The 26,566-nt window shown below is 43.4% G+C and overlaps 1 pseudogene; it reads right to left on the reverse strand.

The window, feature by feature from the left end:
• Positions 1 to 23,616: 23,616 nt before the first annotated feature.
• On the reverse strand, positions 23,617 to 24,158 carry LOC100685259 (annotated as a pseudogene).
• Between the last annotated feature and the right edge of the window lie 2,408 nt (positions 24,159 to 26,566).

A 26,566-nucleotide genomic window follows, 5' to 3' on the forward strand; every position in this document is an offset into this window, starting at 1 on the left:
TGATTCACTTAATCAGTGCCTACATGGTGAAGCACCAATAAAAACTTTGGATACCTAAGCTTGGGTGAACTTCTGGGTTTGCGATACTCTTTTCATATTGCCACACGTAGATGGGACTCCCTGAGGAGGATGGAAGCTTTGTGTTTAGGATTCTTTCAGACCTCACACTATAGGTCCTTCCCTTTGATTGTTTCTGATTTGTATCTTTTTGCTATAATAAAACTATAATCAGCCCTTTCCTGAGTTCTATGAGTTATTCCAGGAAAATTTGAACCTGTTGTAGGAATCCCTGACTTTGTAGCCAGTGGGTCAGAAGTGAGGCTAGCCTGTGGCTCCTTGAACTTTAGCTGGTGTCTGATGTAAGGGCAGAGGACTGAGCCTTTAACCTATGAAATCTGGCCCAATACCAGGTAGTAGGAAAAAGAAAAGGTTAAGAAGCAAGAGATTATGTGGAGAAGAGCTAGTGAGTAGGGAGAAGAAACTGCAAGAAGTTTCCAGGACTACTCTTTCCACAAATCTAGGGCATGCTTTCCCAAAGGTCTATGGGCATGTCTCTCTGCTCTCTCCACTCCCCTCCTGGGCCCCAATTCTTAGTTCTGGAAGAAGCCACTGGATTCCCAAGAGAGGCCTACTCATGGTCTGATTAGTAGCCTTCAGGGTAGGCAAAATTTGATCCAAAGTACAGGCTCTGGAGCAGACTGCATGGGTTCAAATCCTGATACCACCATTAACCAGCTGTGTGACTCAGCTAGAAAATTACTCATGCTCTCTGCCTATATCTCATCTGTAGTATCGGGATAATAGCCCTACCTCATTAATTAGGTGAGTAATCATACATAAAGCACTTAAAAGGTTCACAGAACACAGGAAAGTCTCTATAAAATCTTCTTCTCATCCTCCTCCACCTCCTCCTCCTTCTCCATTGAGCATTACTCTTAGGGAACGCATAATGCACTGTAAAGGGACTGGGCTTTAGAGACAGACCTGAGTTCCAAGTCCTGCTTGTGCCACCACCCTGCTGCATAACTTTGGGTAAGATATTCTAGTTTTTTAATGGTCTATTGTCTAATCAACACAGGAGAGTCATTGATATTTAAAGCCTTATCCAAGGCATGGAAGTGAGGTATCCTAAACCCCTGACCCATGGTAAGTGTTCAGTGAACAGTAGCAGTAGCTATGGTCACTAGCTCTGCTGGTAGGTGTTTAGAACTGATAAGATGCCTGCCAGTGGTGTGTAGGGTCAGAAACATGAGGAAATCTTGCAGGCAGTTCAGTGGTGGTACTGGTGAGTGCGTCCTTGGAGTCCTTGAACCTGAAGGAAGTCAGGTATAGGGATCCACAAAGTCACCTAAAAGTGAAAACTGTGGCCTAATGGTTAAGTTAGATTGCTAGGAGATTGATGGGAGAAGGGAGAGGCCTGCTGTCTCTCTAGGAGATGCTCCCACAGAGCAAGTGGTAGGGCAAGCACCGGCAGCTCAGGGTTTGTCACTGGGAAGGTGAAATCCATAGCTACTCCTCACAATGGTTTTGTTATTTATATGTCATGTTGTTTGTTTATTGAATAGGTATTTGACAGAAGTATACTCAGCAGAGCACATCAGCAGGGATGGTGTTTTACCAGCAAATAAATTAGAATCATGGAGTTAGCTAAGGCATAACTAAGTACATGGCATAAATATGTCATTTGGCCATTATGAATTCATTCATGTATAGGGATCTTTAATGCATCTCTATCAAACCTTTAAATGAAAAGTTCTTTTTATAGCAGGACTGTATTTTAATTACAGGCAGCAATAATATTAGTGCAGCCTCAAGGAGCGGTGGCAGTCTAGCTGGCGCCCGTTCCCAGCTTTCTCCGAAAGCCCCTGCAAGCCCTCAGAGCATATCCAGCCCTGCCTGACCCACAGGGCATGTGTGGCCTCTCCTGTTCCTTCCTCCCTCCATCCTGCTTCTTTCTCCTTCAGTTGGTATGGAAAGTTGGAAGGAACTGGCAGGCAGGCGGGTGTGGGGCAGGGGAGGAGAGCCAGATAAGACCTTGGGGCTCAGCCAAGGCACACGAGGGGAATGAGGTACTAGGATCAGTGGAGCCCCCCTGGGAGGCCAGGGCAAACACTTTCAAAATGCTCTTGACTGACGCTTCAATTCCCCACTCCCTGCTGAGAAAGCTTTCTTTCCAAGGCTTGCGGTTGAAAGGACAGTTGCCCCCTCCCACTGCCCTTTGCCTATTTTTTCCCCCTGATAGGGAAGAAAGGAGGAAAAAGAGGCTAAGAAAGCAAAGAAAGAGACTGTCACAGCTCCCATTCCTTGGCTATCAATCATTTGTAGGGGGTGAGGAGGTGAGTCAGGGAGAAACCAGGAGGGGTGGAGGAAGGTCCCAGGCCTCTTGTTGAAAAGCTGAAAAGTTTCCATTTCTATTCAAATATTATTAACACAATGGGAAAGGGCCATTTCACAAGGTTTCTTATAAATAATTTGGACCCTGAATGCAGCTTCACGTGCTGTATTCCTCTTCTTTATCCAGCACTGCTCATACCACTCACACTACACACATTTCTAACTGCGTATCTGGGTTACTAGCAACCTCAGAAGCCTAGGATTCTTTTTTTTTCCTTGACCAATTTAAAATGATTGTGTGGGAAGTTCACAAGACATGCTGGGAACTTCAGAAATCCCTACAGTAAATGCTGACCTCTGATGTACGTCTTCAAAGAACTCATCTTAAAGTTTCCTTGAGTAGAAGATTTCAACTTTGCTATTTTGATTGGAAGTTCATAGGATTCACTCCCCCACCCCCTTTTTCACTTCCAGATAATGTAAGAGAATTTGAAGGCTCCCAGGAAAAGAAAGCAACTCCAATCAATTTCTATTACCCAACTCCTTTCTATTGCATGTAGGACATAGAAAGAAAGTAAAATGTCTTTCAGTAATTACCAGGTTTGCCTGGAAACCAGCGCTTGCTGACTGAAGGCAGGAAGAAGACCGGGGCAAAGAAACCTTGATCTTGATGTCATCAAACCTATCCATTATCACATCCTTCTCCATGAGAGGGTGAGTTTTTTTCTCGGTGGAATCATTGTACCCATTTCATTTTTGACATTGAGCATGGCCAATATATTCTTTTTCTTATCTTATATTCATAGAAACATATGCTATTTACATGATATTTTAAGGACGTTTTAGATCTCTGAGTGAAGAACTTTTCAAATGAGATTTGATTTTAGAAATTACCTTGCTTACCTCTTCAATTTTTGGAAGAGGAAATTGAATATGGAAAGAAACGTCTTATCTGTGAACAGACTGTGAGTTAATTGTAGCAAAGGGATTCAACTCAACAAAGAACAGACAAATGCCCAGTAGACCACTATAAACAATGGGTAAGTGATAAATGCGGATTATCTTGCCATCCTCCATTATTATTTTTTTAAAGATTAAAAAAAATTACTCATGAGAGACATGCACACAGAGAGAGGCAGAGACATAGGCAGAGAGAGAAGCAGGCGCCATGCAGGGAACCCAATGTGGGACTCCATCCCAGGACTGCAGGATCACGCCCTGAGCCGAAGGCAGGTGCTTAACCACTGAACCACCCCGGTGTCGCCATCCTCCATTATTTTACTTCATCAGTAAATGAACTGTTTGGTAGCAGACCCTGGGGATATAGAGAACTGTCACTGGTGGGTGTCAAGATGTGCATGCTCAGAGGAAAAATGACAGGTGCAAGTGTGTCATTTCCAGGAGAGCAAGAGAAAAATGAAAAAGATGGTGATTTTTATCCTTCCTATTTTTGAGTGGAGAAACGAAGGCTTGAATTTCCTTTTTCAGACAGTCCATGGAGTGTAACATGGAACTGTGGGCCTATTAGGACCCAGTGACTCCGAGTTAGCCTGAGATGCCAATGAAAAGTCTTGATGGAGCACTGGAGTCTCCATTTCAGCCTCATAGAGTATCCGGGAGCAGCTGGATGGGGTGAGGAGCCGGGAGTCTGGCATGAGGGAGAAGATGTTTTCCAGAAGACAAGGAAGTAGCAGAGAAGAGAGGAGTGCACTGCAGGGGTCCTGTATGGTCACGGTGTCCTGTAGTGGGTGTAGGCCAAGGGGGCAAGTGGGGACTGACATCCAGTTTGTGCTGCTGGCCAAGCCACGCACCCTGGTAGGGACTGAGATTGCTCAGGGGGGGCTTGGGGAGAAATGCTCTTTCTGATTCGCATAGGAGCCCCTTTTTGGCTAGAGGTGGCTCTGCCCCTGCTACACTCTGGCCAAGTCATGAGGAGTAGGAGCTGGAGGGAGGGCTGTGGCGGGTGTCTGGCTGAGGAAGAGGTCTCTAAGCTCTAGAGTTGGCAGCTTATGTGTTCCTAGCACATCTGTCATGGGCCCAGCTGCCCAAGCCTGCATCTCCCCTGGGGCTCCCCACAAACCCCTGAGATTTCCGTGCCCTGGGCTGCAAAGGAGAGGGTGGAGGCATTCAGGACATTCCAATGGGAACTGCTGCATTGTGTGTGTGTGTGTGTGTGTGTGTGTGTGCATGTGGGGAGTTTGTGTTTTGAGTGGCAGCTGCTGGCTGGAGAGACAAAGTCGGTTTTCAACTCAAATTCCTGCCTGGGGTTACTAGGAGCTTCATTTTTTGGAGGTGGGGGTGGCCGTGCCACCAACGACGTTTACAAATTGCCATGGATCCCATTCCAGTGTAAACCATTGAGCTCTGGAGGGGGTCTCTCTTGCCGCTAGATTGATCCAGTGACCTCAGAGAGCATTGTGACGTGGAGGGCAAGCGATGAAGCGAGACTGGGACCCGGTGGCAGGAGCCGGTCCCGCTGAGCGCCCACTGTGTGCAGGGCCACGTCTCCGGGGTGCGAGAGGAGGGCAGCGCGGGGCTGGAATCCTTTACAACTCGCAGGCACAAAACCTCTTAAATCATCATTGAAAAGTCATTAGAAATCTGGCATAAGAGCAGGGTGCAGATTGCCAAGAGAGGACACAAAACCCCATTTTCTCTCCACAATACCTGTAATGAACTGGAAGGGGTGGGGTGGAGCTGAGAAACAGATTTCCTGCCATAACTAAAGTCCCTTTTCAGCCTGCTTTGCCACAGTTTCACAATGTGTTAGACTTTACATTCAAGTGTTTGTTAACCATTCTTCAGCGTAATGAAACGTTTTTATCAGTCTGACCTCAACCTTTGCCATATGCCTCCCAAACTGTTGCACTGAAGTCAGCCGGTGGCAGCGAGGGCCGGGGGCGGTGGGGTGGCGCGGTGGGCAGCACATTCAGATCAGGCCTCAAGGGGCCTCAGTGACAGGAGTCCCGTCCCTGCTCCAGGGAGGCTGTTCCCACAAAGTCATTTAAAAGGGGAAGATGCCTTTGTGTGAACCTCTGTCACTTCTATGTAGTGATTGGTGCTAATTTTCAAGTTTTTGTAGGATAGTTAGAGGAATTGTGGATGCCTGCAGCAGGTGTTGTTAGGCTTCCAGTTTGACCTTGGCGTGTGAGTTCTCTAGAGATAGGGACCATCCCTAACTTGGGATTTGGGACTGCACCTTCCACTCTTTGAGGCTTAGTACATCTTGTTTGCAGAACAATAAGAACATAGTGGGAGCCAGCTCTGTCTGTTTTGAGTGAGGAGTGAGGAGAGGACTAGGGGTCAGCTGCTCAACAGTTAACTCCGGCTTATTGTCCTTGATACAAAAAATTCACGTATGGAATATTAAATATTTCCTCAAGTGTGAACCACTGATGAGGAAAGGTGGCCAATGATTATTTGACTATTTGAGGCCAGGGATGGAGTAGTTTGAGAAGAGCTCTAAGTCTTACTGATTTAATATTACAAGGCCATTGGGGCCACTGGGAGAGAAAGGTTGCCTTGAGCCAGTGTGGATGTCCTGGGAGAGATGCCCATCAGAGCCTTAAAGTCACAGGCCATTATGTACATTCTTCTCCTCCCCTCTCACCCACCCGGGCAGGAGTACTTGCCAACTGTCACAGGCAAGATTTTATCTTGTTCCCGAAGATCTCCCGTGAGAAACAAACAGATTCCCCACCAAACTTTTTTTTATCTGAATTGTCTTTCTCTGCGGATACTATTGCCTTGTCTTTGCTTACATTCGTCAGTGCCACCACCCAGTTTATTAGTCTTGGGGGTTCAGAGCAACTGACCTCCCAATGGTCTCTGTGGCCATTCATTCATTACCAAGAACGGATTGGGTGCTAACTGCGCAATCGGTGCTGCTGAACGGCAACAATGAAAAGAGATAAGAGGCCCTGACTTCGCATTCAGGTGATATAAGCTGGCTTCTTATGATTTGATCAAAATATGAACCTCCCTTTTTTCTTTTTTCTTTTTTCTTTTTTTTAAGATAGATTTATTTATTTATTTATTTATTTATTTATTTATTTATTTATTTATTTATGATGGACATAGAGGGAGAGCGAGAGAGAGGCAGAGACACAGGAGGAGGGACAAGCAGGCTCCATGCCTGAAGCCCGACGTGGGACTCAATCCTGGGACTCCAGGATCATGCCCTGGGCCAAAGACAGGCGCTAAACTGCTGAGCCACCCAGGGACCCCCCCTTTTTTCTATAGCACAGAATATTTTGTGCTATACTGTGACAAATGCAACACCTTCGCCTACACTCATAAGGAACCATTCACCAGTGGTGCAGTTGGCAGGTATATACAGTATACCTACTGGTGACACAGCCCAGTGATTTCTGAAGCATGGAGCTTTCTGGTGTGCCATGCTGGGCCCACGAAGATCAGAAAGCACGCCTGTCCTCTCTTGCTCTCTGAGGACCCACAATTTTAGAAAGAAACTCCCTACAGGGATAGCAGAGCTCAGGGCCCACTGTAAACTCATTCTGCAGTTCCATAAAGGAGTTTAACAACTGCTCTTGTTCCATCTTTCCCTGACACGATCCCTCCCTCTGGTTGACTGAAGTGAACACAACTCTCATGGCTTCCAATTTGGAATCTAACTTCTTATGTGGAACTTTCATTAGCTCCCAGCAGGAGCATCGCCTGCAGCTTAAAAAAAAATTTTTTTTTTTCTTTTTCAGTGCTTGGCTTAGCAAACTTCCTTTTCCCTTAATTGATCAATTTTCCTGTTCAGAAATAGACATAATCAGATATATTGCTCAGTAGCCTCTCTGAGAAAGCATTAGCTCCGTCTGCTTAGACAGGCATTAGGTTCGACACCCCCGAGGGTTGCTTTTCTTTTTCAAGAAAAATTAAATGGCTAAGTAAGGGTGTTAAAACAAAGTTGTATTACTGCTCGGCATTTAATTGAGAAACTTGCTAATGTGTCCTTTGAACTCCTGGTTTCCCCTTCCCCTGAGGAATTGCTGATACTTCGCTTTAATGGCAGCATAAAAATCTCAGTTTGACTCCGGGTGGTATTATCTGGGCTTTAAGAATGCAAATTGTTGTTTTTACTGCATTCATTGGTCTAGTGATTCTGACAGCCACCACATCCAAGTAACTGACTGTTTAAAGAAAGTTTCTAATTTGGAAGACTTCTTAGCTCTTGAGATCTTGGAGCGCTCTCTTGGTGATTGGCATTGACAACTCCCACCATTTCGTGAGGCTGATCCGTAATGGAAGTCAATACTCTAGGGAAAAAAAAGGTGGTGGAGGTGAAAACTGCTCTCCTTGAAGAACGAGTCACTCTAGTGGGAAACAGGTGGGCCTTGGAGCAAGATGGACCTGGGTGTCCACCCTCCTCCTTCCTTTGCTCAATTTCATGGAAAGACTTAGCAACCCCGCAGCCCGAGTTTGTCCTTTTACGAAATATAAGCAGTAGAGACAAACCTCCGTTCATCAGTTCATCAATGTCAGTTGTACAAAAAAGTAACTTTCAAAATTTTCCAATGACAATTTCATATCTATTATAAGACTCTGTACTGTGGCAATGGCAATAAGTTAATCGCTGCTAAGTCCTTACTTTTCCTTCTTTCTCGCAATTTCAGAACTCTGGGGAGAGCTCATCTTGCCCTTGCTATCATCTGTCCACAAAAACCTAACACAGTGTGCTCTGCTCCGTCTGGATCTTGGTCACCCACAACCTCAGGTTGCCCCTGCGGTGTCTCCTGCTCCTCTACTTGTAGATCTATCAGATCCTGTGGTTTTCTTCAAATTCCATGTTCTGCATGAGACTCCTGTAATAATTTTGCTGCTTCCAGGCAGCACTAGGGCACAAAAATCTCTGTCATGCTGCCAAAATATTCTTGTCCCAACTCATCATATGTATTTCTCTGAAGGCCTTGCTGTCTCCATGGGGCTCTGCTGGTCAGTAGGTGCAGGATCTCCATTCCGGGGCCCAGAAAATCCATGGTGTCATACTTTTTTGGTTTTTCCTCTTGCTATCCAGAAAAACAAAAGCTTTCTAGTTTCCAGGGAAAGCTCTGCTCTGAAACTTCATTCTGCTCAAACACTTAACCTATGCCCAGGTCCTCCTGAGTCTTGTAAGAACGTTGAATTTTTAGAGTAGAATGTTAGAATATTCTTTCTTTTCTTTCTTTCTTTTTCTGTGTTCTATTTTGCATGATCTGCCCCCTAATGTGATGAGTATTGACTGGTCTAGCTGCTTGAATTAGGAGTGGTGAAGAGGTGGAAAAAGTGAACTAGCCAGGGAAAAACAGAAAGCCAATTAATAATTCCAAATATTATCCTGCCATATGGGGATAATAACATCCTGTAGCATTATTATAGAGTTCAGATGAGAATGTGAATTGCTCAGCATTGAGATTCTCAAAGAATAGGTGGGTACCACAATCCAGGCCATCTTTACTTCCCCTCATGGTTCTAGGGGATGTGAGGGAGGAGGACTGGATGTAGTGTCCTTTTTGCTAATCCTGTTTCTCCTCTTGTTTTCCTTATCTCGGTGTTCTTTCTTTACTCATTTGTTCATGTCAGAAATTAAGGAATTATCTTGAACATCTCTCCTTTGCCTCTTTTTTCCTAATCAATTATCCAAATCCAATCAGTTGGCAAGTCTTGATTATTCTGTCTTTAATGCTCTCTCTCAATCTTTCTTTCTTTCTTTCTTTCTTTCTTTCTTTCTTTCTTTCTTTCTTTCTTTCTTTCTTTCTTTCTTTCTTCTTTCTTTCTTTCTTCTTTTTCTTTCTTCTTTCTTTCTTTCTTTCTTTCTTTCTTTCTTTCTTTCTTTCTTTCTTTCTTTCTTTCTTTCTTCTTAGATTTATTTATTTATTTATTCATGACAGACACAGAGAGTCAGAGACACAGGCAGAGGGAGAAGCAGGCTCCATGCAGGAAGCCCGACGCGGGACTTGATCCCGGGTCTCCAGGATCATACCCTGGGCGGAAGGCAGTGCTAAACTGCTGGGCCACCGGGGCTGCCCTCTCAATCTGTTTCTATCTCTCTCTCTGTCTGTCTCTCCAGGCTTTCTCCATCTTTTTCCTGAATATTATCCTAATCTCCTCAAAATATATTCTTGCTCACCTTTTATTCTTTCCCCATAAGTAGCCAGAGGGGGCTTAAAAAACCCACAAAACCTCTCACTGACTTGGCTTCCCATGATCTGATAAGAATGAAATGTAAACTCCATGGCATGGTCTTTGAGGTCCCACATCTGACCCTGGCTCCCCCTTGAACTTAATTTTGGTCACTCTGTTTAGTACAGGTGGACAATTTCCAGAGCCAATGGGCCCTCCATGCTTCTTCTCAATCCTCTCCCTAATTGGCTGTCCCTTTTGATCTCCACAGATGATGATCCCAACTTTTATATGCCCCCATCACATCTTCCTCACTTTCTTTTTTTTTTTTTTTAAGATTTTATTTATTCATTCATGAGACACACACACACACACACACAGAGGCAGAGACATAGGCAGAGGGAGAAGCAGGCTCCATGCAGGGAGCCCGATGTGGGACTCGATCCTGGGGCTCCAGGATCACACCCTGAGCTGAAGGCAGGCGCTAAACCGCTGAGCCACCCAGGGATCCCCTCTTCCTCACTTTCTACAGATGACTTGACCTTCATCTTTGAGAAAATATGGAACGTGATTTCTGAGGTCCCTAAATTGGTTTCATGTTCTCCTCTGAAATACCTTTCTCTTCACTGGTCCTCTCCTCAACCATGTCAAAGCAGACGTGTCCACACCCCTTCCCACTTGTCCTTCTTCCTAGACTCCTTGTCCTTCTCCAGCCTAGAATTACTTGATAAGATCCAAGGCACCCAGTTAAACTGGAATTTCAGATAAATGGCAAACAATATTTTACTGCAAGTATGTCCTAAATACTAACTGCATGGGGCATGCTTATGCTAAAAAATTATTTACTATTTTTTTTCTGAAATTTAGGTTTAACTGAGTATCCTGTAGTTTAATTTTCTAAATCAGGGAACCCTACCCTACCTTCTTAAAATTGTTTCTCCTTCTCTTTTTTCCCTTCCACTGTGTGTTCCCACTCAGCTTTAAAATCTTAAGTTACTTCCACTGATACACTCTTAGACATAATCATTCCCTTGATTCTATTATCCTTCAAGCTAGTACCCCAACTCTGTGGTTTACCCTCTATTTCAACTTTGTTACTTGCTTTCTGTTCTTTAGGTCTTTGCAATATGATTTCTAGTTTCACCATTCAATACTCTTCTTAAATATCACAAATGCTTTCTAAATTCCCTCTCCTGCAATCTTCATATGCAATTAGGCTTCTCATTTGGGTGTCCCACAGATATTTCCCCTTATACACTCTGTTCTCCTAAATGTTCAAGAGTTAACTTTTAATTGCCCCCTTGTAATTTATCTCTCTTTCTGTTCTAATTGTTGTGATTTAAAAGCATCTACATAGATCTAGTTGCCTAGACTGCAATCCGTGGAGTCACATTCCTCATTATTTATCATTCCCAATATAATTGGTTACCAGCTTTTATGGCTTCTGTCTTTAGAATAAACCTTTTTCAATTTTCTCTTCTTTACCTCACTACCTTCCCGTCTCTGCTTTAGATTAGGCTTCTACCATTTCTCAGGTGAATTAGTAGCAATTTTAGACTAAAGGGAATGCAACATTTTGGATGTTTTATATATATGCCAAATTAACCTCAAGGATTGTGCCAAATTTAACTCCTGTCAGTAATATCGTTAATCTTCAGGAATCCTTGCCCAAACTGATTGTTGTCTTAGAAAACAGCTTTGGCAGTCCAATAGGTTAAAATGCCATTTCAGTGTTTTAATTGTGCACCACTATGAAAGTTGAAGACTTTTTAGACTCCAGATCTTTCGAATACTCAAAGGTGGATCTAAGTATGCTTAAAATAAAAAAAAATATGCTTAAAATCCTGAATTGCTTCCCATTGCTGATGGGATGAAATCTAAAATCCTTGGCATGACATTTAATGCGTTTCACTAACTGGCCCCTAAATATTTTCCCAAATTTTATTTCCCATGATCTTCTCCCCACATGCTGAGTGACAGGAAGTAGAGGAGGAGACTTTGAATGATAATTTCCTTGGGTCAGGAACTGTCATTTCTCTCTCCTAATTCTAATTCTAGCACACAGTGTGTGCTTCATGGGTGGAAGGGTGATGGCTGAAAATGAGATGAAGGGGAATGGAAGTTTTGGTGGAGAGAAGGGCAGGGAGGCTAGAACCCCCACCCCTATTTTCTAGGCTTCCAGTCCTGGTACTTGGGTGGCAGGGATTTGCTGACCTTTCTTCACCTTCAGCCGGGGTGACAATACCCAGGCACCACAGCTATGCAGAGCCCAAGTTAAACCTGCCTCTCCTAGAGCCTCTCCCTCCTTGCGGGTCCCTGGACAGCTCCCTTCCTGTCTCAGAATCACCGATAGAGGGCAGCTCTCAGATCGTCTTTGCTGCACCCTCTAGTGGCCACTAGGATGTTGCACAAGTACCAAAGGAGCAGCTTTCCAGAGTTGAAATAGGGCAATAATTTGTGCAATTCTGCAATATCCCAAAGAATTAACTCTATTCCATCTGCTTTTCCCTGGAACACAGCTCTTGTTAGTTCTCTGTATGTCTCGGACAGGCTCTGAATCCATTTTGGAGGATACTTGGCAATAACCCCAAATCTCCTCCCTCATCGCTTAGGACACAGTGTCCCTTACAGATCCCATAGTTCCATAAAGGAGATGTGTGAACTCAACTCTAATATAATGATCCTGAGTTCTGCAGGTGATTTATAATCTATGTGATAAGACCACCAATTGGTATTAATATGTTACATATTTGCATTAATTGCAATATAAGGGAATGCATAATAGTTTGAAATGGTGGCGTTGCAGCTGACAGGCCTGATTTATGAAAATAAAGAGCAGTGTGGAAGATGTCATCTTGCCAATAACTTTTGTATTCTGAGGCTGCTCCCATTTTTAGGCTGAATGACATTCACGGTTCATGCTCATTTCACTTTGGGGGGATAGAAGCAACCCCAAGATACAGAGAGAATCTTTCCCTAAATTCCCAGCCTCACTGCAGTACAGCCCATGCTCAAAACTGTCAGTCTGATGCCCAAGTTGTCATTTTCCTCCTGCTGACTCTCTCCCCAGAGCCCAATGGAGTCTCCTTGAGGCAGCTGAAGGAGTGACAGTTAGACATGTTGTATAGTGGGGCCATTTGAGGCAGCCACATGAGGTATGGAAAATGTGATTTATAGTATTTTTTCCCCAGGGGAAAATGGATTTCATTATTTTCCACCTCAGGTAAGGGGTAAACCTCTGGGCTTGACCTTGGAAGGTTGTGTGGCTATAATATGCTGGCTGAAGTGCTGATATAGAGTAAAACCTCATTAAATCAATATTGGTTATTCAAAATCATGCTTGATTGGAAGCAACTGCTTTCCCTCAGCTGCCTCATGCCCCACTGTTCCTTGAACAAAAATGTTAGCTACTTTAAAGTGGGTTAAGCTGTGAAGTTTTCTTGGTCCTTGGAGTTTCAAATTAATATGGTTATTTATTATTTTTCAAATAGAAGGTAGTTCTAAAACACCCAAGTCCAAAATTGATTATAATCTACCACTGTCACATGTAGGTTTATTAGCCAAAAATCCTGTCTGTTTCAGTAAAAATGTCATGCATTTTCTTCTCCCATTTGCAGAGGTGTACAGTGAATGTTTATTGGAATAAATAAGCTTATGGGTCCCTAGGCAAATAGAAGTTATGTAAATAAACAGCCATGGCTAATTATCCATGGCAACGGTCAACTGGAATGCAGACAGATGAGCTCCATTGTTAATTTAAAGGTTTCTTTTAGCCAGAGTGAGGCCAGGTTGAAGGGACAGAGAAGATCTGAGGTCACAGGTGACCTTGGACTGTTCTACCTCCCATCCACTTCTCACCAAACCAAACCTATGGTAGTAGACATTACCCAAACCATTATTTGGGTTATCAAGAAAGGATAACAATGTACCTGAGAAGAGAACAAGCAGCTAGAGGTCTGATTAACCCACACATTAATAAGTATGTTTATCTTCATGATCACCCCAGAAAGTTTCAGATTTATAATGCAGCATGCAGATCACCAGGATGCTGGGCTTTCCTAGGCCTTCAGAGGCAGGACTATATATGTGTATGCTTGCCACCTCTTGACCAAAGTATTTAGGGTTTAAATTAGGCTGCTGGATTGAATGTCTGCTTTCTATAAACCTTACTTTCTTTTAGTTTTCCCTGGATGAAGCCAGGAAAGAGCCTGTTGCTTTTGTCTCCCAAATCCCTCCAAATTTCCAGATCTTTACTGCAGGGAATGGGAATGGGTCCAGGTGGTGTTAGAGTGGGGCTTCTGAGGTACCAGAAATTAGATCTGAATTAGAGAAGGTGGGAAAATGGGTTTCTGGCTGTTCTGGTGTCCTGGCATGGGATCCTCTTCCACCAACCAGCATGTGGGATGGGGATGAGGGCTAGTTCATGGTTGGGGATCCCATTCTCAGTTTTTCCTCTTACTGTAGGGACACTTCTAGGTATCCCCAAAACCAGGATATAGAGATAAAACCAGGAACATCTTCCCTGTAATGCAAATGCTTGGTGATCTTCCATGACTATGGACCATGGCAAGATCTCTGCCTTGCAGCTTCCCATGGCTTCTGTTGCTTCATCCCAGCTGGGATCCTGAATGGCAAGGCTCCTCTTATCTACTTTTGGAAGGCTTCTGACTTGCCCATGTGGATGTGGCTTTAGAGGTGGCCAGTATAAGCCTATTTTGAGAAAACCTCATAAATGGAAAGTAGAATTTATAAAACCAAGAAATGAGGGCGAGGTCACTCCCATAACAAAGGAAACTCTTCCAGATTCCTGTAAACCATTAACTTTCCTGAAAGTGTTTTCAGTGTTTCTCAATTTACTTATGACATTTTTAAGATGCCTTTCTACAGAGTGAGCAGGGGAAGCTCTCAAGGTAGTACAAGGGGACACATGGGCTGAGAGTTTGGAGACATTAACATGGGCAAAGAAGTCTGTAATCCATGGTGGCTGGGATGGAAGAATAGTTAAGGACACTCAGCAAATTAAAGACATTTCTCTTTTATCCATCCTTTTCCCTCATTAATATCCCCCGATGCACTGTTTTCCCAGGACTGCAATGAAATGAACCTTGCCCATGATTTGTCTAGTCATAATTAGAGTCTTCCTTTCTCTTGTTAGACAGTAATGCCAATAATGACTGCAAACATTTTGTCTTCTTTTAGAAAGGCAAAGAGCCAGAATCATTATATCTGTGAGTTGATGTCAGATTTATAATGCCGAGATGCAAGCTTCAAATGCCATATGTGTGCCAAAATTTCATTAAGACTTTGGAAGGTTTAACCGTGCATTAAGAAGAGATCCTGTTTTATTCCTGATGTATTTTTCTTCCTATTTATTTGTACTGAAAGACAGAGTTTTCTGTTTACCATGACTCATTTTCAGGGGAGGCAAATGGGAGGGAAGGGAGAGAGACTGGGGGAAGAGGATGTATCCCATAGGAAGTGAAGGAGGAGGAGTTTTGGGAAAGTCTGAGAGTGGTAGTAAGAGGAGGAGACAGATTGAGGGGGAAAGGAATAGAGACTGATAAGAAGTGGTGTGTGCATGTGTAAGGAAAATGGATTACTTAGAAAGAATCCAACGAAAGAGAGGGAAAAGTTAACTTGATTGACTTGCTTTGGCTAGGTCTCTTCACCTGGGCTTACACCCAGGCATGCCAGAGGATAATCTAAAAATAGATGGAATTTATCACATGTGGTTGAGCACATTGCTCCCTAGGGGGTGTTTTCCAGGGCCCAAATGGTAGGATCCCAACCATTTTGCACTGCAGAAGAGGTAATTTACTTCACACAAGTGAGCACTTGGCTCCTGGGGAGAGCATTTCTTTCTTTCTGCTCACAACAGAATGGGGTTCAATATTCCCAGCCCTGTTGGTGGGAATTACATACCCATAAACCAAGGAAATGAGATAATTAATGGATTTTGATATTTTTTGGATGAGGGAAAGGCAGCAAATCTTTCCAGGACTCCTGACTTGGGCTCTATCCCACCCCTGTGTGGCAACTCAAGAAGGTTTTTAAAAAAATTGTGCTTAATAAGCTAGAGACAGAACACACGTTTCTTTCCTTTTTTTCCTCCCCCAGTGTTGGCTCCCAAAAGTGCATTTCTCACATGTAAGATTATCCCAATGGATAATTCACTCCCCAGGAGCTGGGAAAAATAGGTTTAGAGTTTGATGAGCTGCCTGCTGCTGGCTCCTCTGTTTTCTGACATCAAGGTTTCTCAATAGTAGACTCAACAGTTGCATTTTTCACCTACAAAAGAATTGCTATCAGAAAACCAGACAGCGGATAATTGTATTTTGTGAATTGACGGTGAAACTACTTGGTTTCAGCCAAGGTCCAAAGGCTGATAATGTTCAACCAGGAGAAATGGTTTGTGTGAGAGAATTCATTTTTGGGTGCTCATTTTTACTGGAGGAAAGAGGTTTGCTTAGATTTAAAAAAAAATTCTCCTCCAACATGCAACTACAAGGTTCAGAATCTTTAACAGCTCTGGTGAACCCTGCTGTATTAGTGTGAATGCAAGACTTAGGAAAACTAGAGACTCTAGCTTCAACCAGAACCTTCATCTATCTCCTCACACCTACCAGGAAAGATCATAAAATACATGCCATAAATATCCTCCTTGACGGACAGCAAATGTGCTTGCACCTCACCACCTGGCTATATTGGACAGGGAAACATGAAGTGCTGAGTGTCTCCCTCTAGGCACACTTAGGGCTGCTCCCACACCTGTTTGGAGCAGAATCAAGATATCTCCCCAGAAGTGAGCCAGCTGCCCATGTGGGCCAGGCTCATCCATCCAAAGCTACTGAACAATAACTGAGCTTCCTTTTCCTTCTCCCACTTGGCCCACCAGGATGACTCTGCAGTTTTCTGGGGCTCTATTTTGTATCATTTTTCACTGAACCTTGAGCAAGATAGAGAGACATATATTCTCCTCCTTGCTCTGGAAAAAAATGCACCAGGGAGTGAGAATAAAGGCAAAGCCTGTGAATCTGTCCCTTACACATGGTTGGACTCATTCCTACCTCTGTGCATGCTGTTCAACCCACTTGGAACACCCTTCCTTCTCCCAGCAGCACCCATTTACCCAAATTTTATTCATTCTTCAAGACTCATTAAATCCCATCTGCTTCATGAAGATTTTTCCATCTATGAGTTTACTGCCTCCCCTGGTCTCCTGTATCTACAATCTGTCCCAGAATTTAATGTGCATACAGACCATGCCTTGTGTTTTTTTCTCCGTTTCCCTTCTGTGCCTGCACAGTGGTGTCCATAATAAGTTTCCAGAAGTGTTTGTTGATTGACGCATCGTGGAGATGAAGTGAACCTCTTTCTCCTTTCTGCAGTAAGGAGCAGAGACTGAGGAAGCAACAGTGTGTGTCTCATATGTAAGATTATCCCAATGGATTTCTGGCTCTGGACCCTCACTAAAGAGCAATCTTAAGGGCAAGTGAATTGTCCCCTGTCCCTATGCCTCCTTTATTCTCTCCACTATAATTTTTGTATAGACCAAGGATAAGATAAAATGGCTATGACATGGGACAAGCAGGCCCTAGGCAGAGGGAGGTTCACACAAACATGGAAATGCCCACCTGTTGTGCTTCCTAATGGTGGGGAATATGTAAGTGTTTCTTGGAATCAGGCTTTCAGAGCTCAGTCTTCAGCTCCCTCAGAGACCCCCTACACAAAATAGTGTGACTACAGTGAGAAGCTGAATTGAATATGAGGAAGGCACAGGACAGGGAGTAACCAACTCTGTTCTTAAGGTGGGTGATGGGAGATGGTCATGCAAGATTTCACGGGGCAGGAGACCTTTGAATTGACTCTCAAGTCTCTGGTCAGAGTTACAGTCCTTTAGTGTGGCACCAGTAGGGAAGGGCCCCCATAAATCCCACAGAGAGATGCCCTGATTCCAGTATCCTAGATAGTGGCGCACATGGATGACTTCACTGACACTTGTCACTGGCAGCACAAATGCTCTGTTCTGGGGTGTCACAGACCATGCAGCTCTGGCTGAGGTAGTGGAATGTTCTGGTGACTCTTCCATCCCATTTCCCAGACACGTAGAGCTGCCTTGAGGAGAGTCTTCTAGCTGATGGACAGCTTGGAGCCTGGTGGGCAAGGATAGCCATGCAACTTTCCAAGGCTGGCTGGTGGTGACACAGGCGAGCCTAATAGTAGTCTCTGAGGAAGGAATAGGGGAAATCTGCTCTTAAGATTAAATCCAAACTGCAAGTGGTAGGGACAGAAGGCTCAATCCCAGTGTGCCTGTTGTCAAGGATGTCTGTTAGAGTGAAGATCCAAGTGAGCTACCCCTCTCTGGGAGTCATCAACTCACTGCACATCAGATCCCTTCATTGGGATGCCTGGTGGCCAGTGGCAGCAGCAGCTTGATAAATACCGTGCATTGACATTAATTAAAAAACAAACAAACCAAACTAGAACATGGCTCTCCCCTTGGGTGCCTGCTACTTCTGGTTATTTCTAATGCCACCTTCAGGATTTGCTGAGAACCTATTGGGTTTGGCTGCCCTGGTTACCAGTTTATTTTAAAAAGCTTTATTTAAAATGAAATAATATGGAAAGAAAACAAAGAGGAGGTGATTCACTGTGTGGTCACAGGCTGCCTTCAGTGTTGGGACATTGTTTTGTGAAAACCATGAGAAGATGAAGGCTCCAAGCCTGAGCTGTGGAGTGACAGTGTGGGAGCCGTGGTCCCAATGGAAACCTGAGAGGGAACACACAGGGCATTGCATGCCTGGGGAGAATCACTGTAGGGCTTTTTTCTGTAATATGTTGTTCTGACCAGTCTAGAGTCTGGTTGTTACTTATCCATCCATTTGAAAATATTTACTGAACATTTTTAAAAATATATTTTTATTTATTTACTCATAAGAGACACACATAGAAAGGCTGAGACACAGGCAGAGAGAGAAGCAGGCTCCCTGCAGGGAGCCTGATGTGGAACTCAATCCCAGGAACCCGGGATCATGATCTGAACCAAAGGCAGATGCTCAACCACTGAGCCACCCAGATGTCCCTTACTGAATATTTCTGATGTGTAGGGCATGTGTTTGGTGTGGAACATAGAAGACCACTATAGTCTGTGCTCCTGGGGCTCACAGTCTAGTCCTGACAATTGACCAGCGTAGAGCTCACTTGATACAAGAGAAAGACCAAATGAATTAGTCTGACAATTTCATTACTCATTTCATCATTCTTTCATTTGTTTGACTTAACCCCTACTCATTAATTTCCCGATGCAAGGAGCCACACTAACTTTTGCTTGAGGAACTCAGCACTTCATGGAGGTGGCCATGGCAAAGAAAAGGCACACTGGGTGTGGAAGGGTACAGAGCAACCAACTTGGGTGTCAGGTTTGTGGGGGCAGGGTCGTGGAAGTTCCATAAGGGCGGGAGATACTTGGTTTGGGTCCTGAGAGGAGAGTTGTGAGGAAAAGAAGAGGAGGGAGTGACAACCAGAGAGGGGGTGGCCTAGATAGGGCACCTACATGGACGAAGGAAACAGGCACATCAGATAGAGTGGATGTGGGTGGGTGGACCAATGGAGGCCAGGCCAGCTGTGTGTGTGTCTGTGTGTGTGCGTGCGCACATACACACACATATGCACACACATGTGTGCTTGGGCTATGTTTGTGTTCTGTCTGAAAATGTTGATTTTGTGTGCTGCTGAGGTGAAATCTTAAAAGACTCAAAATTCTACAATCTGACTTTGAAGGAGAGCAGTAAAAGTGTGGGTGCGATACAGCCAGATTTGCAAAATGTGAATTTGCCTTCACACTTCAAACTAGAGGCCTACATAAATGTTGCTTGTTTTTCTAAATCCTCTATTTGTTATTGAGAAAAGTCTCCAAATTTCTGGAGAGGTGATTATAGTAAGAATGCCGTGGGTATACTTGAAAACCTCTGCTTTACTCCTCCGTGAGTTCCAAACTGAAGCAGTTTGTCAGTAGGCTGAGATTGAGATAGGCGGAGACGGAGGCAGGAAGGCCATGTACTGTCCTGGGTGGGTGGCCAGGGCCCACTCACTTCTACCCTGGGAAGAGAAGTTTCCATGAGAGCTATTATTACTCTGGATTTCTACAAAGTAACATTTCAGGGACAATCTGTATGTTTTAACAAATTATGCTATTATGGACAAAGCTGGAATTACTTCTAATCATTTCACAAGGGACATTTTAAAACTTGCAGATGATTTTGCTATTTTGTCAGTGTGGAACCGACCCATTTAAACTTTCCAGTCGTATTAATTTTTAATTTAAATTTAATGAAATTAATTCAAATTAAGAAGGTGACCATTATCAATTTCCTTTCCTATTAGTTCCTTAATGCTTTGGCAAATTGCATTCTAAACTTCTCCTTCAACGAGCTAGATACATATTCATGGGTTTCCTAAGAAAAGATGAATTTGATCTTGATATGCTAATCCATAGCCATGGCAGCAATCAAGGAACAGCTAGGGAGAGAAGTGCATTCTGGTATTAATTATGAATCAGGCATTAAGAGCTGGTAAATAATTAAAGCTTCATGTGTCACAACACAAGTTAAGGATCAGTGTGTATTTCCATTACCAAATGTGTTTTGAGGCTGTTTCTAGCCCTATTTTGATATTGACTGAACATAAACTGGGATGCAACTAGGTGACTCTCATTCATAGAAAACTCAGAGTACAGAATTTTGAACTTACTGAACTATTGGTGTGGGTATACATTCAAATTCAGAGACGGATGTTTGGTGTTCCTAGGAGCTTCTGGGTCATCAGCCCCCTCCCCTCAAAGTTTCTTCACTCTTTGGGGGTCTGTGCAGAGGAATCATGCATTGGGCAAGAGGCTGTGCTGCTCCAAGTATCCGATGATCAATTGTATCTGCAGCTCCCAGGAGCTTGTTAAAAGTGCAGGGTCTGAGGCCCACCAAGACATACTAGATCAAATCTGCCTTTTAACGAGATCCTCAGATGACTCCTTTGTACAATGAAGTGCTGCTAAGGTACTTTTAAGCTTGAGGAATTTGTAATTCTTTAATTTCCTTGATTCTTTTACTGTGGAAAGGAGACCAGGTTCTACTTGAGCTCTCCCCAGGTTCTAAATGGCCAACCTCCCCACATTTCCAGCACATTCTGAAGGGCTGGGTACTGCTGAGGGCCACCTGTAGGCCTTCACCAAGCAGTGGTCTTGGGTTTGAATGCTGGTCCTGCTCCTTGTTAGCTGTGTGACCTTAAGTAAGCTCCTAGCTTTTCTGAGGCTTGGCTCCAGTGGGAATGGCACTGCACACCTCAATCGGGCTGTTAGGAGTTTGTCTGTGGGAAGTAATGCCTGCCACTGGCACAGCGGTCTGCAAATGGTAGTCATGGTAATGATGATGGTGATGACGGCATTGAGGAAAGAGTGACTTTTAGAGGAAAGAACTGATGGCCAGGAAGGAGGTGATTCACTCAGTGGACAAAGGAAGGATACTAGAGATTCTTTAAGAATAGTCATGCATTAGGCTTGATGGCCTAAAGGGAAGTTTGAAAGAGGAATTTTCTTGGAATGGGTTTTGGGATAGCAGGAATACTACTCTCAGTGAGTGAGACTTGCTCTGAAAAAGAGAAGAGAAGGGAATTTTGGAGTGAGATTCCAGTGCTCGGTCTGTTCGGACCTCTTTGCATCCTGACTTTCTCTGCATCAAAATCTGTCATCCTTCCGCCGAGTAAACAAATAGACGTCACCCTTTTTTCTGAACGTGAAAAATAAATAACTTTCGTGTCTTTTCTATAGGTTCAAATGAATGAGGAAGGGAAAGCAGACATTTGAAATTCTAAAGTCTAAAAACTTCAATTTAAAAATTTCTACTTTATAAAGGCATCTACAGTTACCTTTTTTCAGAGACCCCAATTTTGTTCCCCAAATTGTGAGGTCTCTTAATGGAATTGGATCTCTCTTGTATTTTCCACCCTACAGAATCTCCCTTCTTCATTTCCCTTAGTCACTTCTGCTCTCAAGTATGAAAATAATATTTATTGTGATAATAAATGTTGACCTCTTCAAAGATAGAATGAGCCATTAGTGGGATGGGGTTAAGAAGACCAGATGCCCAGGAATGTTTTCATTGTCCTTTCAAAATGCTGGGCAAGCCTCTGAACAAGAATGAGAACCTTTGGGCATTTCCCATCAGCGACTGTAGGTCGCGAGGTCATGGGCTCTGGCCCCGCAGGAACACATGAATACCAAATACGAAGGCCTCCTTCTTCCTTATTCTCTAGAAGGCACAGTGTGGAATTACCCATTATGGCCATGAATTGCCACTTTATTTTGATGGGCATGAAAGAAAGGAAAGCTGAACATTATTAAAAAAAACCCTCATCTTAAACCTTTTCAATTTTTAAGCCCATAAATACAGGGGTCAGAACAAGAGGCCCTACTTTTAAAAAATATTTTATGTCAGGTTGTATGCCATATATAATATTTAGCAAGCTTATATCCTCTCATCTGGCAGTAACAGATTTTTACCAGCTCTACTCACAAGGCAATTTTTAGTCATACGCTGAAATATATTAGAATCAGAACCTCAACTTTCTATTTAAATTTGGGTCACTGAGTTTGATCAGGTGTTGATAGGTTCTGAAACTATGAACGTGGTTCCAAAATTGGTTGTTTGCAGAATCTATGAGGTTGGGGGCAGGCAGGAAGAAGGGGCCAGAGGGTGCTGCTAAGGTCTGACATCAGAAATTTCCTTTCTTCTTCCCGTCTCCCGGAGCACTGAGTACCTCACTCTATGTACAGGATGGGTGTGACTCACACTGTATATTGTCCTCATCTGGGACCTGAGAGGCAACGCGGCTAAATGGGGAAGAATTAGGACTCAGGAGCCAGCCTACTAGCTGTGGGAGCTTAGGCAAGACACTCTGTGCCTCAGTTTCCTTATCTGCAAAATGCAGCTAATGATAGTTCCTACCTTTTAGCTCACAGTGAGGATTAGATGAGTAAATACATGCAGTGCACTGCAAGCTGTGCCTGGCACATAGTAATCGGTATGTATTTGCTTACTCTTTCTCATCCTGGCTGCCTGACCCTGAGCTCAGAGAAAGAATTCATCTTTCTATTTCCATAGTGCGAGGTGTAGGACTGTTCAGCAATGCATATACATTCATTCCACTAATATTTATCACATGCCTACAATGAGTCAGGCCCTGACTGAGAGGCTTGATCACTGTCCTTCTAGAAGGAATCTCTGGAGAGATGAGCAAATATTGCAATACTTCTAGTTGGGGAAGTTTGGGATGCTATGGGGCACCTCCCAGAGGTGCTTGTCTCTAACCTGTGGAGAGTGGACCAGGCTTTCTTGAGGGGAGCTGAGCCTTAGCCAAGTGTGTAGGATGAGCAGGAGAAGAGCAGAGAGGGTTGTGGGTAAAGGGAAGCACCTGTAAGAAGATATCCCATGAACAAGTGTTGAATGGGAAGAAATTTTGGTCAGCTTTTGAGAAGGGGAGGGAAGCTCAACATTTTCTTAAATTATTTTAGTTGAAACAGGAATGCCCTGGCACTCCTGATGGCCATGAAAAAGGATGAAAGTGGAAGAAGGCATCCTGAGAAGAGTCCCCTCCTGCCAGGAAGGCCTTCAGCATTCAGGACTCTGCGTTGAAGCCGCCTTGGGCACATCCATGTGCTTTATGAAGCATTTTCTCCCTCCCTTTCCCTTCCCTTCCCTTCCCTTCCCTTCCCTTCCCTTCCCTTCCCTTCCCTTCCCTTCCCTTCCCTTCCCTTCCCTTCCCTTCCCTTCCCTTCCCTTCCCTTCCCATCCCATCCCATCCCATCCCATCCCATCCCATCCCATCTCATCCCTCTTTCTTCCTTCTTTCTTTTCTTTCTTTCCTTCCTTAAGTTTAGATTTAATTGACATATTATTATGTTAGTTTTAGATGTACAATATAATGATTCCATATTTGTTGATAATGGGAAGTGATTACCATAATAAATTTACTCAACACCCATCATTACACGTTGTTACAACTTTTTTTTTTTCTAGTGGGGAAACTTTTAAGATCTACTCTTTGGCAACTTTTAGACATACAATACAGCATTGTATGTATGTATGTATGTATGTATTTATTTATTTATTTATGGTTATTTATTCAGCATAAAACAATTGCCTCCAGCACAATACAATTGCCTCCAGCTTTATCACGTCCATGACCCAATCTGCCGCTAAACTGGAATTCAGTTACTGGCCCAGTCCCAGTCTCAGCTTTCTTGTTGGCATCAGGGGGCACAATGCTTTGTCTGTAGGTGTGTCTCTGTCAGCCTCCCCTCATGTGAATCTTGCAGGTCGCATTCTCTCTAGACCTATGGCTTAGGCTTACTAGTCTCAGGACAGCTGCGGTGCAGAGCAGCAGACACCATTTCAGAAGGCTGGTGAAGGCAATAGAGGAGATCCTAGATATGCTGGTTGGTATTTCTATCAATAGAAATGCCTCCAGACAAACTGTTCCTTTAGGAAGCCCCATGATCTGAGAGACAATATGGACTTCATGACATGAAGATTGGGCACATTTTTGTCGGCCATCTCAGGGCATTGGAGCATGTGGACATCCTTCTTGGCTACCCTCACTGCCTCCTTGAAAAGGAGTTCATAAATGGCACTATGGCTCTTCTTGGACATCAGCATCTCGGTGGCTGCTATGCCTGAGGTTGGGGCTGGAAAGCCAATATAGTGTTAACAGTAGTCACTGTGCTCTACCTTCCATCCACACAATTTATTTTTTCTACAGTTGTAAGTTTGTGCTCTTAAATTACCTTTTCCCCATCACTGCCTTCTTATACATATATTTAATGCCCTCTTTCTCTAAATCCTGTGTCATCTCCAGCAGCTTACTTACCCTGATAGGAGCCATAAATGTTTTGACTGCAGAGGAATGATCAATTCATTGCAAAGAAAACATAGGTCAAGTTTCTTGTGTTGCCCTGCTCAGACCTAGCAAAACTCTGCCATCCTTGAAAGGAGTTTTGTTCCCATGTGGATTGCTCATGGCCACCATCCCTTCACTCCTGCTAAGCTTCCCCTTTACCCTGTTTTCCTCTTCATGACTTCATAAGATAAAGCTGTCTCTTAAACTGGAGGATGGTGGGGTTAAATTAAAACAATGATTGGCTGGTCATTTAAAAGCTATGGAGCAAGAGGTAAAGCATTTCCAAACTCTTATTAGTCCCTTTATGGGGAAGTTTTGGCATTGGGCAGAGATGAGCCAGTCACCACCTTCCTTTCCCTTGAGAGGAGTGGAAGTAGCCCTTGTGTATATATGGCGCTTTTCTCTGAAGAGAAATCCTTGGTTGAGTTGGAAGCCTGGCTACTTTTCATACTCCTTGATAGCAGGGGTCCCCTTGACTCTCAGTAACCTATTCGGCATTTCGCTCAATGTGATCAATAGCTTCCCATTAATGCTCCTGGACCCAGAGGAAGTGCAACAGATGAGAGAAGGTGAGTGGGGTGATAGATACTTCAGAATCACCCAAAGGTAAATGGTTATTTCATCCAGAGAATTCAGGAAAGAGATTCACTTTAAATATGCACATTTCCCCAAGACAGGTGAGTGACTGCATTGCTCTCTGGAGGGGGCTGAGGTGGCCGTCAGCATTTTGAGAATTAGCCTACTTTTGCCTTCTTTTCCACAAAGAAGAAAATGTCCTTAGAACAAATCTCTCCCGAGAGAACTTTCTAGAACAACTGAACATGTGCAGTGACTTTCCTCAAAAAGCCTACATTTTTCTTTTTATGGTGAATTTATCATTCCACAAAATGTGGGAGATAGGACTGCAATATAAAGTGATTTCTCATGAGAGATGAGCAGCGAGATTAGACAAGTAGGAGATTTCACATGCCAGGCCCTCTGCCATGACTGTTTGTGTGTTTCACAACTGGAAAATGCCCTCAGAGGTGTTTAGGGAACATGCAGAGTGGGCACACAATTATGACAATGCAACAGAGCAGCCATGCCAACAGCCTTGGGTCTATGAAAATCCCACCAGATAGGAAAGAAATGGGAAAACATGGCTCTCATTGAAAATGGAAACGATCACATCATATTTTTCTAGGTAGGGACCCACTTAGACTAGGAGCTAGAGTAGGTTTGCAATAGCATTTTATGGACCCATGCCTCCTTCCCTCTAGTCCCCATTGTCTCTCCTTCATAGCATCATGAATACCTTTTATTGTACATTTACTGATTTATTTACTGCATCTTATAAGATTATAGAGACTTCCCTTTGCAATAGTCTCTTTTAAAAATAGCATTTGTTTAAAAATGATGAAAGTAATATATGGATATGAAAAAAAACCCCTCAAGACTGCAAAGCAGCTTTTTGTGAGAGGACTAGAAGCTGTCTCACTTGCAACCATCTCTCAGCTCACCTCACAGAGGTGACTGCTTTGAACATTTTTAGCTGTTTCTTTGCATAGTTATTGATTGGTTTGTTAACTTTAGACATTATTTGTTCTTTTTCTAGTATAATCATGTACCTCTCATACTCTACTCCTCACTCCTCCCTCCGCCCTTTAAGTAGATTCTTTTTTAGTTATAGCAATGAAATGATTATGAGTATTTAATTGATGATCTTACACTTTAGAGTCCAAGAGAATATCATGGTCGTGTTTTCTTTCTTCGATAGTTGTTGATTTTCCTTCATGTTTCCAATGGGCTATCTTTTTTCTGTGTATTGATTGCTCTTACATCCTTTTCTATTCCAAATCTTTAAGAATATGTTGAAACCTAAGACTGCCTGAATTACTCCCCTCCATGTTCCACCTCAATTTTCCATGGGACTCTCCTTTTAATGACTGGTTCACCATGAAACAGCAAGCTCTTTGAGGAGGCACCATGTCTTTACATCTATCACATTGTCTGGTACATACTGGTCATTCATTCCATGGTTGATGAATGAATGAGTGACTATTTCCATGGAGTGTTGAACAAATGAAGTTAGGCTTTAAGTGCTTGAGTGAAATGACTTTCAGATGTTAAATGTGATAATATAGTTTTTTAATCTACCAGTTTACTTTCTCATCATCTTTAAATTTTATTCTTGAGT

The sequence above is a fragment of the Canis lupus genome, chromosome 22, assembly GCF_011100685.1.
Source record: "Canis lupus familiaris isolate Mischka breed German Shepherd chromosome 22, alternate assembly UU_Cfam_GSD_1.0, whole genome shotgun sequence".
Lineage (NCBI taxonomy): Eukaryota > Metazoa > Chordata > Mammalia > Carnivora > Canidae > Canis > Canis lupus.